The sequence below is a fragment of the Ranitomeya imitator genome, chromosome 4, assembly GCF_032444005.1.
Source record: "Ranitomeya imitator isolate aRanImi1 chromosome 4, aRanImi1.pri, whole genome shotgun sequence".
Classification (NCBI taxonomy): domain Eukaryota; kingdom Metazoa; phylum Chordata; class Amphibia; order Anura; family Dendrobatidae; genus Ranitomeya; species Ranitomeya imitator.
In genome coordinates this window covers 476,653,840-476,676,430 of record NC_091285.1, presented here as the reverse complement: position 1 = coordinate 476,676,430, position 22,591 = coordinate 476,653,840, and the positions used below count along the sequence as shown (strand labels likewise).

The window sequence follows — 22,591 nt, the reverse complement described above, 5'->3', positions numbered from 1 at the left end:
TTTGCGCTTACGTGCGGCATCGGCGTCTTTTTGCTCTGCATTATTAGTATACTTTCTATCAGACCTAATCTTACGTGCGCCATCAGCAGCTTTGGGCTTTGTGTCATTAGTATCCTTACTATTAGAGCTCATGTTGGCTAAGCTAAACAGCTTTAAGCGTGGTGGTGGCAAACAGGTTAATAAGAGGCAGTGTCAGGTAGTAGGAAAATAGCCAGTTACTAATAGGCAATAGTTCTTTGCAGGAATGCAGATATTAATAAATAGGCAGTTTATATTGCAGAGAAATTGCTGGGCAATAATGGACAATGTCCTTATGTGGCAAATAATAGAGCAATATACCCAATGTGGCAAAGAAGAGGTTAATAAACGGCAGTCTCTCAGTATAACAGTCAGTGAATAATAGGCAGTATATGGAGAAAACACCAAACAAAAGTTCAAAATTGGTGTGAAAATGTCACTGAACCACTTCACAACTAAATATATATAGTTTTGGTAAATGGTATTATCATTTTTTTGACGAAATTCGGCAGGAGCTTGAAGAGCAACGTCACTGGGCCCGCCTCCACGCAGTAGAAACTTGCTGTGAGGTAAAAATTCAAAAATCACACCAAAATGGCGGGCAGAGTGTGTCACAGTACGGCACGTTTCTGATTGGTCGCTCGCAGCAGGCGGCAACCAATCAGACACTGGACACTGTTGACGTCACTTATCTCCGGACATTAGCTCCGGACATTAGCTCCGGACATTAGCTCCGGACATTAGCTCCGGACATTAGCTCCGCATATTAGCTCCGGACAAAGCCACGGAAGTTGGCACAAATTGCAGGAAGTAGTATTCTAGGCAATTATATATTAGATTGGCTGTTGATGTCAGTTACCAGAGATAGAGAGTAAGGCCCGGCTCACGAGTCTCGCACCTCAATACCTGGCACAGCTGCCAGCACTCGGGACCGCAGCTTTCAGCTACATAGAAATACATGCGGGCGCACACTCCGGTGCCAAGTGCCGCCAGCAGTACTGGGTATTGATGCCAGAGACTCGTGCTAGTTTCTCACATCACACTCGCAAGTCTGACCCCGGCTAAGAGAAACACACAGCTTTTCCATCTTGTGTGACTACCTTGATCCAGCTTATGAGTGCACGGGTAAAGATACTGTATGTTTGCTTTTATGGATTCCTGCACTTCACCACACAGTGAGGAGTTTGCAGAGGACAACAATTTAGTGTCTGCTTTTAGCTTTCTGATTACAGATGTTAAGAAACGTTCCCTATTGGGTTTCATGGCACCATGGTCTGTTTTTGATGTGGCCAACTTAGGAACACCACAATCTAAAATCATTGCTCTGAGTGACCATCAACTTATTTCTGAGTGACTGAAAGTAGATATTATGATTTAACGTAAAAAAAAAAAAAGTGCATATTTTGCTTAAAGATTAAAAAAACACATTTCCCAGCATAAATTGTGTAGTCCTATGTGAATATATCTTAGTCGTTGTATAATGAAAATTATATATACGGTATTTACAAAATAATTTGTTTCAATTGCTCAACATTTGTAAGGCTGTGTGCACAGGATGCAGATTTAGTGCAGATCCGCAGCGGATTTTTCCGCGCAGAAACGCTGCAGATCTGCACTGTGATTTACAGTACGATGTAAATCAATGTGAAAAAAAAAAAGCTGTGCACATGGTGCAGAAAAATCCACGCAGAAACGCTGCAGATTTCAAAGAAGTGCATGTCACTTCTTTTGTGCGTTTCTGTAGCGTTTCTGCACCCCTCCATTAATAGAAATCTGCAGTGGTGAAAACTGCACAAAATCCGCACAAAAAACGCACTAAAACCGCATCAAAAACGCACTTGCGGATTCTGCACCACATTTCAACGTGTGCACATAGCCAAAGACTTATTATTACTGTCTGTGAATGAAAATATTGACTGCTTTCAGGGACTTAACATTTTTTTTAATAAGTAATTTTTTAAAAATGTTATTAAATATTACAATCAGAAATTAATATTGTTTGGTTCATTTGATAAAGCAAAAAGAACAAGTCACCAGTGGGAGATTTGGGAAGCTTATGGATTGGCGATAGCTCACACTTAGGATGGTTTTCGTATTTTCCCTGGTTTTTCTGGTCTTCTCATAATCAGATTGGTCAGATTGTTGTACAAAAATGTTTAAAACAAAGCTCCAAAAGCTCATTCCCCCCACTATCCATTAATTTACCTTTTGTGTACAATCCATGCTGCCCCTTTCCTTCTGTGTGGTCCTTTCTTTCCCTCCCCTCTCCTATGATATCCAGTTTGGAATAGGTTTGCACTAGTGGGGATTATTTGAACATGATTGTTATACTGATATAATTGTGTAAACAAGTTGTTTCTGTTATAAAAGATTTAATTTAAATAAAAATGTATTTATTTAAAAAAAAAAAATGAGACAAAACAATCACGTCTCTATAAAAAAATAAATAGATATATTGGAAATACTATTTCTCTACTATAAATCTGATGGAAAAGAAATCCCGTCTTTTGGGCCTCATGTGCAATATTTGAATCTGGCATGTTGACCAGATGCATTGGCCTAAACGGCATTACAAGAGTTTTTGTTCACAAACGTAAAAAAATAAATACAAATCTACTATATAATTGTCTAAGGGTCACTTCCGTCTTTCTGTCTGTCTGTCACGGATATTCATTGGTCGTGGCCTCTGTCATGGAAATCCAAGTCGCTGATTGGTCGCGGCAAAACAGCCATGACCAATCAGCGACGGGCACAGTCCGGAAGAAAATGGCCGCTCCTTACTCCCCGCAGTCAGTGCCCGGCGCCCGCATACTCCCCTCCAGTCACCGCTCACACAGGGTTAATGCCGGCGGTAATGGACTGCGTTATACCGCGGGTAACGCACTCCTTAACCGTTGCTATTAACCCTGTGTGTCCATAACTTTTTACTTTTGATGCTGCCTATGCGGCATCAATCGTAAAAAAAAATGTAATGTTAAAAATAATAAAAAAACAAAAAACCTGCTATTCTCACCCTCCGTAGTCCGCCGAGCCGCACGCGCCTGCCGCCATCTTCCGTTCCCGGCGATGCATTGCGAAATTACCCAGAAGACTTAGCGGTCTCGTGAGACCGCTAAGTCATCTGGGTAATTTTGCAATGCATCCTGGGAACGGAAGATGGCGTCAGCCGCGCGTGTATCGCCGGAGCTTCGGTGGATTCCAGGGGGTGAGTATATAACTATTTTTTATTTTAATTATTTTTTTAACAGGGATATGGTGCCCACACTGCTGTATACTACGTGGGCTGTTAGATACCGCGTGGCTGCTATATACTACATAGGCAGTGTTATATACTATGTGGGCTGTGTTATGTACTGCGTGGGCTGTGCTATACATTACGTGCCCACTGTTATATACTGCATGGGCAGTGTTATATACTACGTGGCTGCTAAATACTGCGTGGGCTGTGCTATACATTACGTGCCCACTGTTATATACTGCATGGGCAATGTTATATACTGTGTGGCTGCTATATACTGCGTGGGCTGTTATATAGTACGTGGCTGTGTTATATACTACATAGGCACTGTTATATACTATGTGGGCTGTGTTATGTACTGCGTGAGCTGTGCTATATATTACATGGCCACTGTTATATAGTGCGCGGGCAGTGTTAAATACTACGTGGCTGCTATATACTGTGTGGGTAGTGTTACATACTACGTGGCTGCTATATATTGCGTGGGCTGTGCTATATATTACGTGGCCAGTGTTATATACTACGTCGCCTGTGTTATATACTGCGTGGCTGCTATATACTGCGTGGGCTGTGTTATATACTGCGTGGCCACTGTTATATATTGCGTGGCCTGTATTAACGCATCGGGTATTCTACAATATGTATGTATATAGCAGCCACATACTATATAGCACAGGCCACATAGTATTTGTCTGCTATATACTACATGACTCCTATATACTACGTGTCCTGTGCTATATACTATGTGGCTGCTACATACATACATACATACATACATACATACATACATACATACATACATACATACATATTCTAGAATTCCCGATGCGTTAGAATTGGGCCACCATCTAGTATAATATATACATGGCTCACTAAGCACAGCAACAACACAGTTTATAAAGTAATTCTTCTAAATTAGGCATACAGTCAAGAAATAAGTATTCGTATACTGTACTGGAAAAATTCACTACACCAAAGCCAACATTACCAGTAATACATGGATAAGTAATGTCGCCAGAACATGGCCATATATTACCAGCACATATAATGGTGACTAAATAATACCACTGTACTGCTCAATAAAAAAACTGTGACTAATAACAATATTATCACCTTCTAGTGGTAGGTAACCAGTTATACAGAGGCGCTCTGCCGACCATATTTCCAGCTCTGGCAAAAATTGAGAGACCATCACATCAAAACGCTGCCATGGCCAGCCCAGTCTCCAGACCTGAACCCCATTGAAAACCTCAAGAATGTAATCAAGATGAATATGGATAGTCACAAGCCATCAAACAAAGAAGAACTTTAATTTTTAACATTTTTCTTTGTCAGAAAAAAATATAAAATTTATTGCTTGGAACTTCGGAGACATGTTGTCAGTAGTTTATAGAATAAAATAACAATTTCCATTTTACTAAAAAAAATATACAGTACAGACCAAAAGTTTGACACAACTTCTCATTTAAAGATTTTTCTGTATTTTCATGACTATGAAAATTGTACATTCACACTGAAGGCATCAAAACTATGAATTAACACATGTAACATAGTAACATAGTTAGTAAGGCTGAAAAAAGACATTTGTCCATCCAGTTCAGCCTATATTCCATCATAATAAATCCCCAGATCTACGTCCTTCTACAGAACCTAGTAATTGTATGATACAATATTATTCTGCTCCAGGAAGACATCCAGGCTTCTCTTGAACCCCTCGACTGAGTTCGCCATCACCACCTCCTCAGGCAAGCAATTCCAGATTCTCACTGCCCTAACAGTAAAGAATCCTCTTCTATGTTAGTGGAAAAACCTTCTCTCCTCCAGACGCAAAGAATGCCCCCTTGTGCCCGTCACCTTCCTTGGTATAAACAGATCCTCAGCGAGATATTTGTATTGTCCCCTTATATACTTATACATGGTTATTAGATCGCCCCTCAGTCGTCTTTTTTCTAGACTAAATAATCCTAATTTCGCTAATCTATCTGGGTATTGTAGTTCTCCCATCCCCTTTATTAATTTTGTTGCCCTCCTTTGTACTCTCTCTAGTTCCATTATATCCTTCCTGAGCACCGGTGCCCAAAACTGGACACAGTACTCCATGTGCGGTCTAACTAGGGATTTGTACAGAGGCAGTATAATGCTCTCATCATGTGTATCCAGACCTCTCTTAATGCACCCCATGATCCTGTTTGCCTTGGCAGCTGCAGGAATTATATTCTTAACAAAAAAGTGTGAAACAACTGAAATTATGTCTTATATTCTAGGTTCTTCAAAGTAGCCACCTTTTGCTTTGATGACTGATGTGCACACTCTTGGCATTCTCTTGATGAGCTTCAAGAGGTAGTCACCAGGAATGGTCTTCCAACAATCTTGAAGGAGTTCCCAGAGATGCTTAGCACTTGTTGGCCCTTTTGCCTTCACTCTGCGGTCCAGCTCACCCCAAACCATCTGGATTGGGTTCAGGTCTGGTGACTGTGGAGGCCAGGTCATCTGGCATAGCACCCCATCACTCTCCTTCTTGGTCAAATGGCCCTTACACAGCCTGGATGTGTATTTTGGGTCATTGTCCTGTTGACAAATAAATCATGGTCCAACTAAACGCAAACCTGATGGAATTGCATGCCACTGCAAGATGCTGTGGTAGCCATGCTGGTTCATTATGCCTTCAATTTTGAATATATCCCCAACAGTGTCACGAGCAAAGCACTCCCACACCATCACACCTCCTCCTCCATGCTTCACGGTGGGAACCAGGCATGTAGAGTCCATCCATTCACCTTTTCTGCATTACACAAAGACACGGTGGTTGGAACCAAAGATCTCAAATTTGGGCTCATCAGACCAAAGCACAGATTTCCACTGGTCTAATGTCCATTCCTTGTGTTCTTTAGCCCAAACAAGTATCTTCTGCTTGTTGCCTGTCCTTAGCAGTGGTTTCCTAGCAGCTATTTTACCCTGAAGGCCTGCTGCACAAAGTCTCTTCTTAACAGTTGTTGTAGAGATGTGTCTTCTGCTAGAACTCTGTGTGGCATTGACCTGGTCTCTAATCTGAGCTGCTGTTAACCTGTGATTTCTGAGGCTGGTGACTCAGATAAACTTATCCTCAGAAGCAAAGGTGACTCTTGGTCTTCCTTTCCTGGGGCGGTCCTCGTGTGAGCCAGTTTCTTTGTAGCGCTTGATGGTTTTTGCCACTGCACTTGGGGACACTTTCAAAATTTTCCCAATTTTTCGGACTGACTGACCTTCATTTCTTAAAGTAATGATGGCCATTTGTTTTTCTTTACTTAGCTGCTTTTTTCTTGCCATAATACAAATTCTAACAGTCTATTCAGTAGGACTATCAGCTGTGTATCCACCAGACTTCTGCACAACACAACTGATGGTTCCAACCCCATTTATAAGGCAAGAAATCCCACTTATTAAACCTGACAGGGCACACCTGTGAAATGAAAACCATTCCCGGTGACTACCTCTTGAAGCTCATCAAGAGAATGTCAAGAGTGTGCAAAAAGCAGTTATCAAAGCAAAAGGTGGCTACTTTAAAGAACCTAGAATATAAGACATAATTTCAGTTGTTTCACACTTTTTTGTTAAGTATATAATTCCACATGTGTTAATTCATAGTTTTGATGCCTTCAGTGTGAATGTACAATTTTCATAGTCATGAAAATACAGAAAAATCTTTAAATGAGAAGGTGTGTCCACACATTTGGTCTGTACTGTACCTATAAAGAGAAAAATCAAACAAACTGAAAATTTTGCAGTGGTCTCTTAATTTTTGCTGTATGTGTGGAGTAAAGGTAGACCCAGTGACTCGCTAGTCTCCAATAAAAGGCATTCATTTTCTCTTCTTCCTCCGAATCTTACCGCTTTGACTTCTAACCATGATTTGTCTCTGCAGAACACATAGACATCTCTGGCCATTTCCTTCTAGAGCATCCTCACCTTTTTCCCGACTTGTAAACAACAGAACTGTCATGACACCTCACACATTACCAGTACCAGTACCCCATAGTAAGTTTAAGTTCACAATGGGAGTTATTGCTGCGTTTTTTGTTTTTTTTCCCCCGAAGCAAATCCTGAGTGCTCGGCAGGAAAGAAGCTGCGGCAAAAATGTAGGTACTGCTGCATTTTTTTTCATGCATTATTTAACTTTCAATGGGTGAAAAATGCTGAAAGAAGTGACATGTTCTATGTAGAAAAAAAAAGCAAGCAAAGCACAAAATACTGATGATAAAAAAAACCAGGCTGTGCGCATGATATTTCTGAAATCTCAAAGACATAGATGGTGCTGTCAAATGCAGCTGAAAATTAATATAATAAAAGCATATAAAAAGCAGCAAAAACGCCCAGTGTGAACTTAGCCTTATCTAAAAATATAATAAATTAGCACTGTCTGCATTTCTGCTCCCTAACCCACCACACACACACACACACACACACACACACACACACACACACACACACACACACACACACACACACTATAAATGTCCTCATACGAAAGTAATGCGTATTACCCTTTTGTGGCCCATGTACAAAAGTAAAATCCCCCACAGCAGAGAGATAATAAATTTGGTGATGTCACAGTACAGAAATAATACACGGTGATGTCACGGCATTGGGGTCAATAAGCACAGTAATGTGACAGTGCAGGAATAAGAAAAGTACAGATCTTAGACTATAGGGTTGCAAGCACAGTGATCATTTTACATGGAGAATATACACAGTGATGCAAACAAGCATTAATTAAAAATAACCAACCCCTCCTCTCACCTGTCAACCCTCCAATGAGTGGCTCTGTCTGTCTTCTCCTGGGTCATGTGATACAATGTATAGTTGTCATAGCACCACCCGGCTGTGCCCACAATCAGGAATATCAGCATTTTGGACACAGCTCACCTGCGCTGCTCTCAACACGTTGCATTGTACAGCACAAGCACAGTGGATGGAACATATAGAAATCCCAGGCCCACTGTGCTTCTATTTGACGCTGTGTATACTCACCCGCAGTGTGGGTTTATGAGCTACAGCATGTCCATTTCTGTTGCGGAGAATCTAATCTCCGCAGCAGAAGTTTTCACTATAGAATTTATTGGATGTGGTAGGTCCGCATGGTTCAGAGAACACATACAGATTCATCTGCATGATTAGAACGCATCGCTTTGGAAGCAGCGAAAATACACTGTGTCCAAAGCGCTGCTACTTCCTGATCGTGAGAACGTAGCCTTCAAGTTTTGTCGCAGTTGCATCCCCCATGAACCCAATTGTTACACCCCAGGTACTGTCCTTGAAAAAAAAAAATAAAAAAAAATCTGGCTTTGAATTGTGCTAACAATCGTGAGACCACCAAAATACCTGTGAAAAAACTTTAAGGGAGTGACAGGCTAACCACGAGATCTTTCAGCGTGAGGACCTAAACTCCTATCATTGTGACATGATGAGGTGGCATATAGAGGTGTTCTAGTCAGACTCCTTGATCTTCAGGTTTTCATTTTAAAGGAATTGTCCAATATTCTTTGTCTAGATGCTCTGTAAAGGCCCACTTGGGATCCACATCTATGACCCGAGAGCACAGAGCTTCTGTGTAAGCTCATTTTATTCTGGTCGTGTCTTGCCCCCAATGTAATACATTCATCTGTATTTTAGTACATTTCTCTGTCAGACCTTGGCAAAGTTACTGGTAACGCTGTTTGCCATGAGTGAGACCCAAATAGTGGTTGGGGTGAGTGTTCTTTAACTTAAAGGGAATCTGTGAGTAGTCTATACGGGCATGCAGGTCATGGGAAGCTGAATAAAATGTTACCTTGATATCTGCGATCCCATGTTGTCTTCCTGCAAAGTCCAAATATTTCTTATATGTAAATGATCTTTTCCAGGCTATGGGCTGACAATGATCTCCATGAGAATATAAGAAAAATGTTGATTTCTCTGGCATAAGATATCGGACCGTAAATATCAAGGTATCGCTTCACTCAGCTTCCTATAATCTACATTCCCATATAGACTGCTTAGGATGGTTGATCCTACTGACAGATTCCCTTTAAAGATTAATTTCTGTGACGTAATTTTCTCGTGATGGGTTTTGACAGACAAATATTTTTTGTTATTCATTTTATGATTATTTCATAGAAAAATGTAATTCTACTGGAGGGTGAATATGTCATAATTGAATCTGATGAGCTTATATAACAACTTTTCTTAAAGTGGCCTTTTGAATAGTCACTCTGTTTTTATTCTTCATTTCATTTTTGTACTGTAATATTTCATAATATTTTAATGGAAGAAGTTTTTAGATCAATTCTAGGCTTCACTTAGTCGTGTTCAAAATATTAGCAGTCCAATATATCTAATCAGATTAATCACTGTTTTTGGTATAAATTATATTCGCACATGTTAAACAATTTACCAGTTGGTCCAGTAGAGTCTAAAGGTACCCTCACACTCAGCAACTTTACAACGAGAACAACAACAATCTGTGACGTTGCAGCGTCCTGGATAGCGATCTCGTTGTGTTTGACACGCAGCAGCGATCTGGATCCCGCTGTGCCATCGCTGGTCGGAGCTAGAAGTCCAGAACTTTATTTGGTCATCAGGTCGGCGTGTATCGTCATGTTTGACAGCAAAAGCAACAATGCCAGCAATGTTTTACATGGAGCTAACAACCAGCGAGAACGATAAGCGAGTCGCCGTTAAGTCACTGGATCGCTCCTGCATCGTTCTGGAGTTGCTGTGTTTGACGTCTCTACAGCGACCTAAACAGCGACCCTCCAGCGATCGGCTCGTTGTCTATATCGCTGCAGCGTCGCTGAGTGTGACGGTACCTTAAGAAAACAAACATGCTCCGCATTCATGATCTGCTTGTTTTTGAGTCTGCATTATAATAATTAATTGAAAGGGGGTGTGTTCAAAATAACAGCAGTGTGGAGTATAATTAGTGAGGTCAATCATTCTGTTAAGAAACAGGTGTGAATCAGATGGCCCTTATTTACGGGTGAAGCCAGGACATGTTATACAATCATTTTTTTCTTGAAAGCCTGAGAAATGAGTCATTCGAGACACTGTTCAGAAGAAAAGTGTAGTTTGATTAGAAAGTTGATTGGAGAGGGTAAAACTTATAAAGAAGTACAGACAATGATAGGCTGTTCAGCTGAAATGATCTCCAGTGCTTTAAAATGGAAAGCCAAACCATAGAGACATGGAAGAAAATGGAAGACTACCATTCGAATGGATGGAAGAATAGCCAGAATGGCAAAGGCTCAGCCCATGATCAGCTCCAGGATGATCAAAGACGATCTCAAGTTACCCGTGAGTACTGTGACAGAAGACGCCTATGTGAAGCTAGTCTCTTAGCAAGATGTCCATGTAAAGACCCACTGTTAAAAAAACCAAACTAAAACAAAACATGTACTGAAGCTGATACAATTTGCCAATGAACACATCAACTTGCCTAAAGAGAAATGGAGAAACATGTTGTGGACTGGTGAAAGTAAAATTGTTGTTTTTGAGTCCAAGGGCCGCAGACAGTTCGTCAGATGACCCCCAAACTCTCAATTCAAGCCACAGTACCCTCTGAAAACAGTGAATCACGGTGGTGCAAGCATGATGATATGGGCATGTTTCTTTTACGATGGTGCCACACCTATTTACCGCATACCAGGGATCATGGACCTATTTTCATATATTAAAATACTTGAAGCGGTCATGTTGTCTAAAGGTACCGTTACACTAAAGGACTTACCAACGATCACGACCAGCGATATGACCTGGCCGTGATTGTTGGTAAGTCGTGTGGTCGCTGGGGAGCTGTCACACAGACAGCTCTCGCCAGCGACCAACGACTTCAGCATCGTTGAAACTGTCTTCAACGATGCCGAAGTCCCCGAGTAACCAGGGTAAATATCGGGTTACTAAGCGCAGGGCCGCGCTTAGTAACCCGATATTTACCCTGGTTACCATTGTAAAAGTTTAAAAAAAAAAAATAAAAAAAAAACAGTACATACTCACATTCCATTGTCTCACGTCCCCCGGCGTCAGCTTCCCGCACTAACTGTGTCAGCGCCGGCCGTAAAGCAGAGCACAGCGGTGACGTCACCGGTGTGCTCTGCTTTACGGCCGGCCGGTGCTGACACAGTCAGTGCGGGAAGCTGACGCCGGGGGACGTGAGACAACGGAATGTGAGTATGTACTGTTTTTTTCTTTTTTTGTTTTTTTTTAACCTTTACAATGGTAACCAGGGTAAATATCGGCCCTGCGCTTAGTAACCCGATGTTTACCCTGGTTACCAGTGAACACATCGCTGGATCGGCGTCACACACGCCGATTCAGCGATGACAGCGGGTGATCAACGACCAAAAAAAAAGGTCCTGATCACTCCCAGCGACCAATGATCTGCAGGGGCCTGATCGTTGGTCGTTGTCACACATAACGATTTCGTTAACGATATCGTTGCTACGTCACAAAAAGCAATGATATCGTTAAAGAAATCGTTGTGTGACGGTACCTTTACGCTCAAGAGGAAATGCCCTTGAAATGGGTGTTTCAACAAGACAACAACCCTACACACACCAATAAACAATCAAAATCTTGGTTCAAGTCCAACAAAAGTGAGGGTATGGAGTGGCTAGCCCAATCCCTGGACCTTAATCTGATAGAACACTTATGGAGAGATATTAAAAATGCCATTTCTGAGGCAAAGCCAACAAACGCCAAAAAAAATGGGATGCTGTCCAATCATCCTGGGCTGGAATAACAGCTGACAAGTGCCAAAAGTTGGTTGATTCCATTCAGCATAGATGTGAAGCAGTTCTATAAAACTGTTATGCTAAATGCACACAAAAAGTACATATTGCAAGTTTGTAAAGACAAATGCAGACGCTATTTTTTTTTTTTTTTTTTAGAACAGCTCAATGTCCATTTTTTGTTATCTATAAAGTAGTTAAAAATGATATACTGTACATTTCTCTTCGTTTTGAATTAGAAAACAGTGTACAATGTTCCCAATGCTGGAAATAAAAACTAGTGTAAAGAGTTTGTGATTAACTCCTGTTTTTGAACACACTGGTATTATTTTAAACACTACTGTAAGAACATTTAGCTTGTAGTGGAATTTTTTTCTTTTTGAATTTGGACATCTCTTAAGCTAGTGAATTAGTGGAATATCATAACTATTATCTTAAGTCCGTTTGTAACCTATCAAAGTAGACCTATACTGTATGTGCATGGTGCCGTAAATGTCAAGTATTTGTCAGTAGAAGTTACAATGTAAACTCAGGAAGAGATGGTAATTTTAGCAGAACTTTGGAAAAGATTAGCTGCTGCTACACATCTACAGGTTAAAATAAATCACATCTAATTCTTATTGTCAGATCCTTGTTTTTTCTTGTTTGAATCTTCCTCTGTTCATTGTCCTGTCCCACTGGCATTAAATTGTACATAAATTAAAATCTGCAGCATTGTTTAACATAAGTCTGTGCCTGCTTTTGGAAGGGACCTGCAGACAGATGACGAGTGCGCCTTTTGCTTTCTTTCCCATTGTAATGTCTAGCTGACCAGACACTTTAGTGTTCTAGAAAACTCTGCTCACAAACCCTTAAAGCAAGCCTGTCAGCAAGATTTTGCTAAGTAAACTACAGGCATTGTCAGGTTGCTGCTGTTTTACTGATTAAAATGATAATTTAGCTGATGAAACACCTCTTGTAGTTCTTGTGTAATCAGTGTTAGAAGTTTTCAGTTTAATGAGATTCTTGTGCTCTGGCTGGGACTGTGGGCAGAGTCTTATCTTCCCGCTCTAAGGGTACCGTCACACTGAAACGACGCTGCAGCGATACGACAACGATGTCGATCGCTGCAGCGTCGCTGTTTGGTCGCTGGAGAGCTGTCACACAGACAGCTCTCCAGCGACCAACGATCTCGAGGTCCCCGGTAACCAGGGTAAACATCGTGTTACTAAGCGCAGGGCCGCGCTTAGTGATTCGATGTTTACCATGGTTACCAGCGTAAACGTTAAAAAAATAAACACTACATACTTACATTCCCTGTGTCTGTCCTCCGGCGCTGTGCTCTCCTGCACTGACAGTGAGCGGCCAGCCGGAAAGCACAGCGGTGACGTCACCGCTCTGCTTTCCGGCTGACCGGCGCTCACAGCCAGTGCAGGAAGCAGAGCCCCAGGGACAGACAGCGGTAGGTAAGTATGTAATGTTTGTTTTTTTACGTTTACGCTGGTAACCAGGGTAAACATCGGGTTACTAAGCGTGGCCCTGCGCTTAGTAACCCGATGTTTACCCTGGTTACCAGTGAACACATCGCTGAATCGGCGTCACACACCCGATTCAGCGATGTCAGCGGGAGATCCAGCGACGAAAGAAAGTTTCAAACGATCTGCTACGACGTACGATTCTCAGCGGGGTCCCTGATCGCAGGAGCGTGTCAGACACAGCGATATCGTAAGGATATCGCTGGAACGTCACGAATCGTGCCGTCGTAGCGATCAAAATGCCACTGTGTGACGGTACCCTAAGCCAGAGAAACCAAAAAAAGACCTGCCCACGGCCACCCCGAAGCACAAACAGTCTCTGTCTATGATGAGGAACATGATTGTGCTTCGGAGCGGCCTGTAGGTAGGTCTTTCTTTGGTTTCTCTGGCTTAGAGCAGGAAGATAACTCTGCCTACAGTCCTGCCTAGGAGCAACGGCATATTATTAATTGCGAACTTCTAAAACTGATTACACAAAAACCACAAGATTGATTTCTTCACTCCAGCTATCATTTTAATCAGTATAACAGCAACATGACAATGCCCGTAGTTTACCTAGCAAAATCCTGCTGACAAGTTCGCTTTAAATTTAGTTTGTCTGTTCCAAATGAGGTTACATGCGTGTTTTGTTATTTATCGTCTGACTGTACGTCAGTTTTGCTAAGGCTTCTTTCACACTTGCGTCGTTTGGCCTCCATCACAATGCGTCGTTTTGGAGAAAAAATGCATCATGCAAAGTTGCCCGCAGGATGCGTTTTTTATCCATAGACTTGTATTACCGAGGCTTTGCGACGTATGGACACACGTTCCATACGTCGTGCACTGGATGCGTCGGTATTTGGCGGACTGTCGTATCGAAAAAACGTTCAAGGGAACGTTTTTTCGTACATCGGGTCCTGCATTTTGAACTGCGCAGGTGCGGCCGGAACTCCGCCCCCTCCTCCCTGGGACTTTACAATGGGCAGTGGACGCGTTGAAACACTGCGTCCGCTGCCCACGTTGTGCAAAAGATCACCACTGTCCTTCGGTACTTTGCGCCAACGCTTTGTGACGGCCCCGTACCGACGGAAGTGTGAAAGAAGCCTTATTGCTAACTTCTGAATATCATACCTCCACAACATACCCTACTTTTGGTTGGCATCACTGCCAGTTTCCTGGCAGGAGGGAGGAGCAGACCATCTGGGTCAGGAGTTGAATAGAAGGTCAAGCTGACTGCCAGGGGTATTGCAGTGATATATCATTATAGTTCTGTTGATGTCTCATACGGGGAAAAGAGACTTCCTGTTTCTGCTTAGAGCGAAGGATTCAGCTAGTCTGTTTCTAATCACGGTTTGTCATAGACCAGTGGTGGCGAACCTATGCAACATGTGCCAGAGGGGCAACTCACAGCCCTCTTTGTGGACACACTCGTCCTCGCCCCTGCATAGTCTGATTGCCATATGTGGAGTCAGGAAGGAATTTTTTTCCCCCAATGTGGAGCTTAGTGTTTGCCGCATGTTTTTTTTTTGTTTGCCATCCTCTGGATCAACATGTTACGCTATGAGTTCATAAGTCCCAACAGTCCCGGATCCAGCGGGACTGTCCCGATTTTTAGACTCTGTCCCGGCCGGGATCTTTTCCCGCATCGCCTCAAACCAAATGTACCGCCGCTTTAAACTGCTAGCGCGATCGCTAGCTGTGTCGGATCGGAGCAGATATTGCTCTGACACTGACTGGCACAGGAGACATGGAGAGGTCTTTATCAGTGGCATACAGTAGCTGCAGCGACGTGAGCAGTCAGCGGTGCGGCTGGATGACATCATTCAGTGCCGTGGAAGAGGAAGCTGCCGGCTGCTGCGAGGGAGCACAGTGAGAGGTGTGTGTGTGTCTGTAGGTGTATGTGTGTGGTGATGGAGAAGGCAATGATGGGGGGTGGGGTAGTAACTATTTGAGGCTATTATACTGTACGCAGCATCATGTGTGGCCATTATACAGTATGGGGCACTGTGTGGCCATTACAGAGTATGGAGGACTGTGTGGCCATTATACAGTTTAGAGCATCATGTGTGGCCATTATACAGTACCCTGCATTATGTGGGGCCATTATACTGTACCCAGCATCATGTGGGGCCTTTATACAGTATGGAGCACTGTGTGGCCATTATACAGTATATAGCATCATGTGGAGCCATTATACTGTACCCAGCATCATGTGGTGCCATTATACTGCACCCAGCATCATGTGGGGCCATTATACAATATGGAGCACTGTGTGGCCATTATACAGTATTGAGCATCATGTGTGGCCATTATACAGTATGGAGCACTGTGTGGCCATATTTTTCTGTTTATAATTTTTTATGAAACTGATCAGCAGTGCTAAATGGGTGAGGTTGGGGCATGGATCTGGGTGTGACTAGCTGTTAAATAGGTGTGGTCAGGGACGTGGCCTAAAATTTGTCCCTCTTTGCCTTCAAAAGTTGGGAGGTATGTGAGTTGAACTAGATGGACTTAAAGACTTCCTCCAACCTTAAGTACTATGTTACTATGCTACAATGGAGCCGTTGCCTTGTTGTCTACCCTTCTCTTGCATGTATCCGTTGCGTCTGTAGAGGAGCTGCTCTTGTGAGGGGATGGGGTGGGGCCTCCATTACCGTGCAAAGCTTATACCACCAAGCAGCGTTGTACAGTGGCTGCTGCGGATGGCATGAGGCTCATGGAGAGATAAAACTCTAAAAGGACAGGGAAGCTGCATAATGGAGCGAGGTTCTGTTTATACATAGGACTACATGTGAGTGATCTGAGGTGGTGTTTTGGGGCACAGATAAGTGGATGCATATTGGGAGCTCAACATGCAAGGGGGTAATTTTGTGTGTCTGGGCGGCAGTGCAGGAAAGTGGATGATGTTATTTGCATAGGGCAATTTAAGAAAGAAGGTGATGTTACACCTTCCACATAGATAAAGCCCCAAATGCCTCCTGTGAGGTGTGCGTCAGCCCCAAATGCCTCCTGTGAGGCGAGCCCAAATGCCTCCTGTGAGGCGTGTGCCAGCCCCAAATGCCTCCTGTGAGGCGTGTGCCAGCCCCAAATGCCTCCTGTGAGGCGTGCGCCAGCCCCAAATGCCTCCTGTGAGGCCTGCACCAGCCTGTTTACTATGTACTTGAAAGTCTCCTATGTAACGAATGTGCACCAGTCCCATATGAGCAGTGATGAATTTTTCACTGAGAAGACATTTTGTATAATATACATCCGTGTTCATAAAAACTTACTGCTGTAAGTTCTTTATCAAACTTATAATTATGTAACAACATTGTAGAGATACAGGGTTAGTGGGTGCTCTCGTCCACTGGCCTGACTGTCTTTAGAAAGACAGCATGGACCAGGGCTCATACCACTGAATGCCCGCTCTCTCTCCCCGTGGGCAGAACACTACTCGGACCACACAGGGTGAGGGTAAAACAGTGTGACAATAGTTTATTTAACCACCAACACACAATATCATATAGAACAGTCCCAGCAAATACCCAAGATGGTGCAAAATACAGAGTCTCGCCTATCCAGTGGCTCGCAGGGATTAGAGCCGTTTCCAGGGCCGAGTACCCCCACCAATTGTTCTCTGCTTTTGACGGACCCCACTGTGAGGGGGTAACGACAAGCTTAGGAAGATGGCAATCCATTGATATACGAGGTCAGGTGACTTGGTTGTCCCAACCTGGATTTTCTAAACGTCTTTGAGGGTTCAGTGATAGTGATGGTCAATGAGGCAGCTCTTTCTTCAGTTGGACCCATGATGCATGTCTATTGTAATGTAGTTAGATCCTCCTTTTTATAGGTCACAACTTCTCATTCAGTCATTCCATCACAGGCATCGGGGAAGGTGGAAGGAGGCCATCCCTCACTGCTGGAGTGTTCAAACAACATGCATAGATTGTCCTTCATATTGCAGAGCACCTGTGGGTGAAAATATTAACAAACATTCAAACAGTGTGCCTGTGTTTCCCAAAGATAGTAGAACAATACTAGGACAGATACAATAGGTAGTCAGCAGCCAGATAACAAGTGGCAGCCAGTGAACATGAATTCAATGACAACACACGTCAGGATTTCTTGCAGAAATTTTCCTGACAAAAACCGGACATTTCTGCCAGAAATCCGCATGCATTTCTACCGCGATTTTACCACGTTTTTGACGCGTTTTTGGTGCGTTTTTTTCCCAAATGCATAGAATTGCGGGAAAAACGCAGAAAATCCGCAAAAATAATGAACATGCTCATTTTTTTACCACGATGCGTTTTTTTCGCGGAAAAAAAGCATCCATGTGTGACAAAACATGCAGAATGCATTCTAAATGATAGAATGCATAATGTATGCGTTTTTAATGAGTTTTTATAGCGTTTTTAGCGCGAAAAAACGCGAAAAAACCTGAACGTGTGCACATGGCCTAAGGGTCAACAGTCCTTCTCACATGGACTCTAGCTCATGTCCCTGGGCCTACTTAAATATGTCTGAATAATTCCAATTAAATGCGGTGTTGCCACAAACATCATCACTATCATCACAAATAACGTCACAGCTGCTCAAAAAAGCCGTTCCAGTGTCACATTAAGTGTGAGTTAATTATTTGACCAAATGTAGCAGAATCATTTTAAAGTTGATTATTTAGTACAGCCCAGAATGATGGTATAATTATCCAAATGTTCCCCACCCCTGGTCTAGCACACTAGCACAAGTTGCTTTAGAGATCACTAGCAGGACAGAAAGCAATGACATCCAATTCATTAAGACCTAAGGTGACTGGAACAAAACATCATCAGATGTTGTTCTGCTCGTGCCCTGTAACATGCCTCAGTAGTCAAGTAGCCAAAGAATGAGACATTGCTCCCTGTCTAGCTGGAGACCACCAGAGTGACTTGTTCTGGAGCTGGGGAGTGAGTATGCAATGCCTTCTAGAGAGTACCCATAACACAGTGCCTTCCAATGGGGGGGCTGTTGCACAGTGCCTTCCACGGGGGGAGCCCGTTACAGTGTCTTCCACAGGGGGAGCCCGTTACACAGTGCCTTCCACAGGGGGAGCCCGTTACACAGTGCCTTCCACAGGGGGAGCCCGTTACACAGTGCCTTCCACAGGGGGAGCCCGTTACACAGTGCCTTCCACAGGGGGAGCCCGTTACACAGTGCCTTCCACAGGGGGCCCGTTACACAGTGCCTTCCACAGGGGGCCCGTTACACGGTGCCTTCCACAGGGGGCCCGTTACACGGGGCCCTTTACACGGGGCCTTCCACAGAGGGCCCGTTACACAGCGCTTTCCACAGAGGGCCCGTTACTCAGCGCTTTCCACAGAGGGCCCGTTACACAGTGCCTTCCAGAGAAGCAGTCCAAATGCAAATTTTTTCCTTTCAATAAAAATTGTTTGTATCATTAAAAGCTCTGTTATTGTGTGTTTTTTTTTCCTTTAAGACAAAAAATATTGATGTATGAGTTGCTTTTCCTAAACTAAAACCTCAGTATTTGGGTTAAACTGCAGTGTTGGAACTTTGGGATAAATGCTTTTGGGTTGCAGTTTGGGCTCTTGGTCTCTAAAAGGTATAATAATTAACTGGGCAGAAGAGCAAATGAGCAATTGTAAGTACACAGTGCTATATAATATGATGACTGCAATATATTAAGAAAATAATAACTTTGATGGGAGGAGGAGTGCTTCTTTCACAAGTAGGGTCCACCTAATAATTGAAATACAATTGCATACTGTTTTAGGTCTTGCTTGTCTGTTAGTTATAACATAGTAACATAGTTATTAAGGTTGAAGGAAGACTTTAAGTCCATCTAGATCAACACATAGCCTAACCTAACATGTTGATCCAGAGGAAGGCAAAAAAACCCATGTGGCAAAGAGTAGGCTCCACTCTGAGGAAAAAAAATCCTTCCCGACTCCACATACGGCAATCAGACTAGTTCCCTGGATCAACGCCCTATCAAGGAATCTAGTATATATACCCTGCAACATTATACTTTTCAAGAAAGGCATCCAGTCCCCTCTTAAATTTAAGTAATGAATCACTCATTACAACATCATACGGCAGAGAGTTCCATAGTCTCACTGCTCTTAAGGTACCTTCACACTGAACGATATCGCTAGCGATCCGTGACGTTGCAGCGTCCTGGATAGCGATATCGTTCAGTTTGACATGCAGCAGCGATAAGGATCCTGCTGTGCCATAGTTGGTCGGAGCAGAAAGTCCAGAACTTTATTTCGTCGCTGGATCTCCCGCAGACATCGCTGAATCGGCATGTGTGACGCCGATTCAGCGATGTCTTCACTGGTAACCAGGGTAAACATCGGGTTACTAAGCGCAGGGCCGCGCTTAGTATCCCGATGTTTACCCTGTTTACCAGCGTAAACGTAAAAAAACAAACACATACTTACATTCCGGTGTCTGTCCTCCGGCGCTGTGCTTCTCTGCACTGTGAGCGCCGGCCAGCCGGAAAGCAGAGCACAGCAGTGATGTCACCGCTGTGCTTTCCGGCTGGCGCTCAGTCAGTGCAGAGAAGCACAGCGCCGGGGGACAGACACCAGAATGTAAGTATGTAGTGTTTGGTTTTTTTTACGTTTACGCTGGTAACCAGGGTAAACATCGGGTTACTAAGCGCAGCCCTGCGCTTTGTAACCCGATGTTTACCCTGGTTACCCGGGGACTTAGGCATCGTTGGTCGCTGGAGAGCTGTCTGTGTGACAGCTCTCCAGCGACCACACAGCGACGCTGCAGAGATCGGGATCGTTGTCTAGATCGCTGCAGCGTCGCTAAATGTGACGGTACCTTTACAGTAAAGAATCTGCGTCTGTTATTATGCTTAAACCTTCTTTCCTCCAGACGTAGAGTATGCCCCCTTGTCCCTGTCTCAGGTCTATGATTAAAAAGATCATCAGAATGGTCTTTGTACTGTCCCCTCATATATTTATACATTAACATAAGATCACCCCTTAGCCTTCATTTTTCCAAACTAAATAGCCCTAAGTGTAATAACCTATCTTGGTATTGCAGACCCCCCAGTCCTCTAATAACCTTGGTCGCTCTTCCCTGCACCCGCTCTAGTTCAGCTATGTCTGTCTTATTATGATGTTCTAGTGTTGATACTTATCTTTATGGCTCATACACTCCTCAACGTTGAAATTGCAACACCAGAAAGGACAAGCCCCGAGTTTATGGAAATGGAGAAAGTAGCAGATGTTGCTAAGATTTGGGAATGTTAACATTTTCAATCACCTAGCTCCAATATGTGGCATGTGGGAAGCACATAATTGCCAGATTAAAAACAAAAGTACGGTTTTTGTTTTTTTTTAGCCACGTTCAACCTCAAATCATAGAACAAGTCTTGTGGGATGATTGTGTGAAACCTCCTGTTCATCATTATTTCACTTGTCACCACTTGTTTAAAAACTCAAAGGGATATAATCCTAATGCTGGGGTCTCTTGTGCTAGAGAATCGGGGCTGATTATGCAAAGGACACTTGGCTCAAACTTGGTCAGCGTTTGAGCCGAATGTCAGTACACTGTGCTCCGATTCTCTCACATGATAAAATCACAGCACAGGTGCGGAGGAGGTGGAGAAAGTGATTTCTCTATCTCTTCTATTACCGGCATCTGCTGTAATCGGACTGCATTCAGAAGACATAAGGGTGCAGTCCGAAGTTTCACACGTACCCATAGACTGTGCATGAGAAAATAATTGCAGATCTACACTAGTATAACACGGGTCCAAGTGCAATCTGATATTTAATTGGATTGGACTTGTCCAATTTATACTCTCGTGTGAGTGAGGCCTTAATCTGGGAGATCTTGTTCTATCACTCCAACGGATAGTAACGCACATAGGCCGAGATGTCTGCAGTGTTTTGTGGGCTAGTGGTTAGGAGAACAGCAATGAACTAGAATGACAGCAGTAGGTGCACAGAGGTGAATCTCTGCATGGAAAGATGGTCAGATCAGAAAATTGGTGCGTAGTGATCCAGTCTGTACTGTACGTGAAATTGGATGTCACTTACCAAGCCCAAGACTTCAAACAATACCTATAAAATACCATCTGAAGGCATTTGCATCAATTTGGCCTATGAGCGAGATGTTCAACTACAGATTTTCCTTTGACCGCATGCCACCACTCTCAATGGCTATCATGTAGGAGAGCAGGACAACAATCTTGGCTGAATTAGAGGTATTAACTCTTCAGCAATGAGTCTCTCTTTTGTCTCGGACACAGTGATAGCTGGAGATTGGTCTAGAGACACTTGATAAATGCCATGAAAAGGCCTTCATGAGGATCTTTAAACTAGCCCTTCTCCTGGGTGTGGTGGCTTAATGTAAAGTAGCTGGACCCCTCTAGTATTCATTTCAGGTACAGCAACCGCTCAGTATTACACTGATTAAGGTGTTGAATTCTTGACTAGGCCATTTCTCAAGTGTCCAGAAGCCATTTTTCAACAAGGCTCTATGTTGCACATGCTACTGTGAGCAGCCTGCAAGGCCTAAACCTGCTACTATGGCCTGCATCGTCTCTGGACTTGTTTCCGATTAAGCACGTCTGGGGCATCATTGGTCAGGAACTGGAAAGTGAGCTCCCAGGAGCAAATTTTGATAATTTACCTGCCCAAGTGCATTCAGCATGGCAGAACATTCCTTAGACAACCATTAGTAACCTCATTGATGGCAGCTAAGGAGTGCAAGTTCATATAATTCTGGGGGTGGCGTTCATACTCTATGCTGAATAGATCGAAATGTTTTGAAAATTTAAGCTTTTTTCATCATTTGCATATTATGCCTATCCTGTGATTTCCTTAATTCAACAAAGTTTCCTTTTGGTGCTGCAATTTCAATGTTGAAAAATATAATGATGTAAGTAATCATAGATACAATGTATGATATTATAATCATCTTATTATTTCATGCTTCACTAAAAATGTGGCCATCTAGACAGTTTAAGCTTGGAAACACTGATGCTGAAGGCAGTCAGCACCAGGACTGGCACACTTAGTGTTTGTGCCATTATTTGGTAAAAATTGTGTCCCAAGCCTGTGTTTTGGGCATGTCAGCTACAAGTGCCAGTTTAG

The 22,591-nt window shown here is 43.2% G+C and overlaps 1 protein-coding gene across 1 annotated transcript in view; it reads left to right on the top strand.

The window, feature by feature from the left end:
* MINDY2 (MINDY lysine 48 deubiquitinase 2) overlaps positions 1 to 22,591 on the top strand; it is a 182,431-nt gene that overhangs the window by 63,829 nt on the left and 96,011 nt on the right. The gene's annotated exons all lie outside the window — the stretch shown is intronic.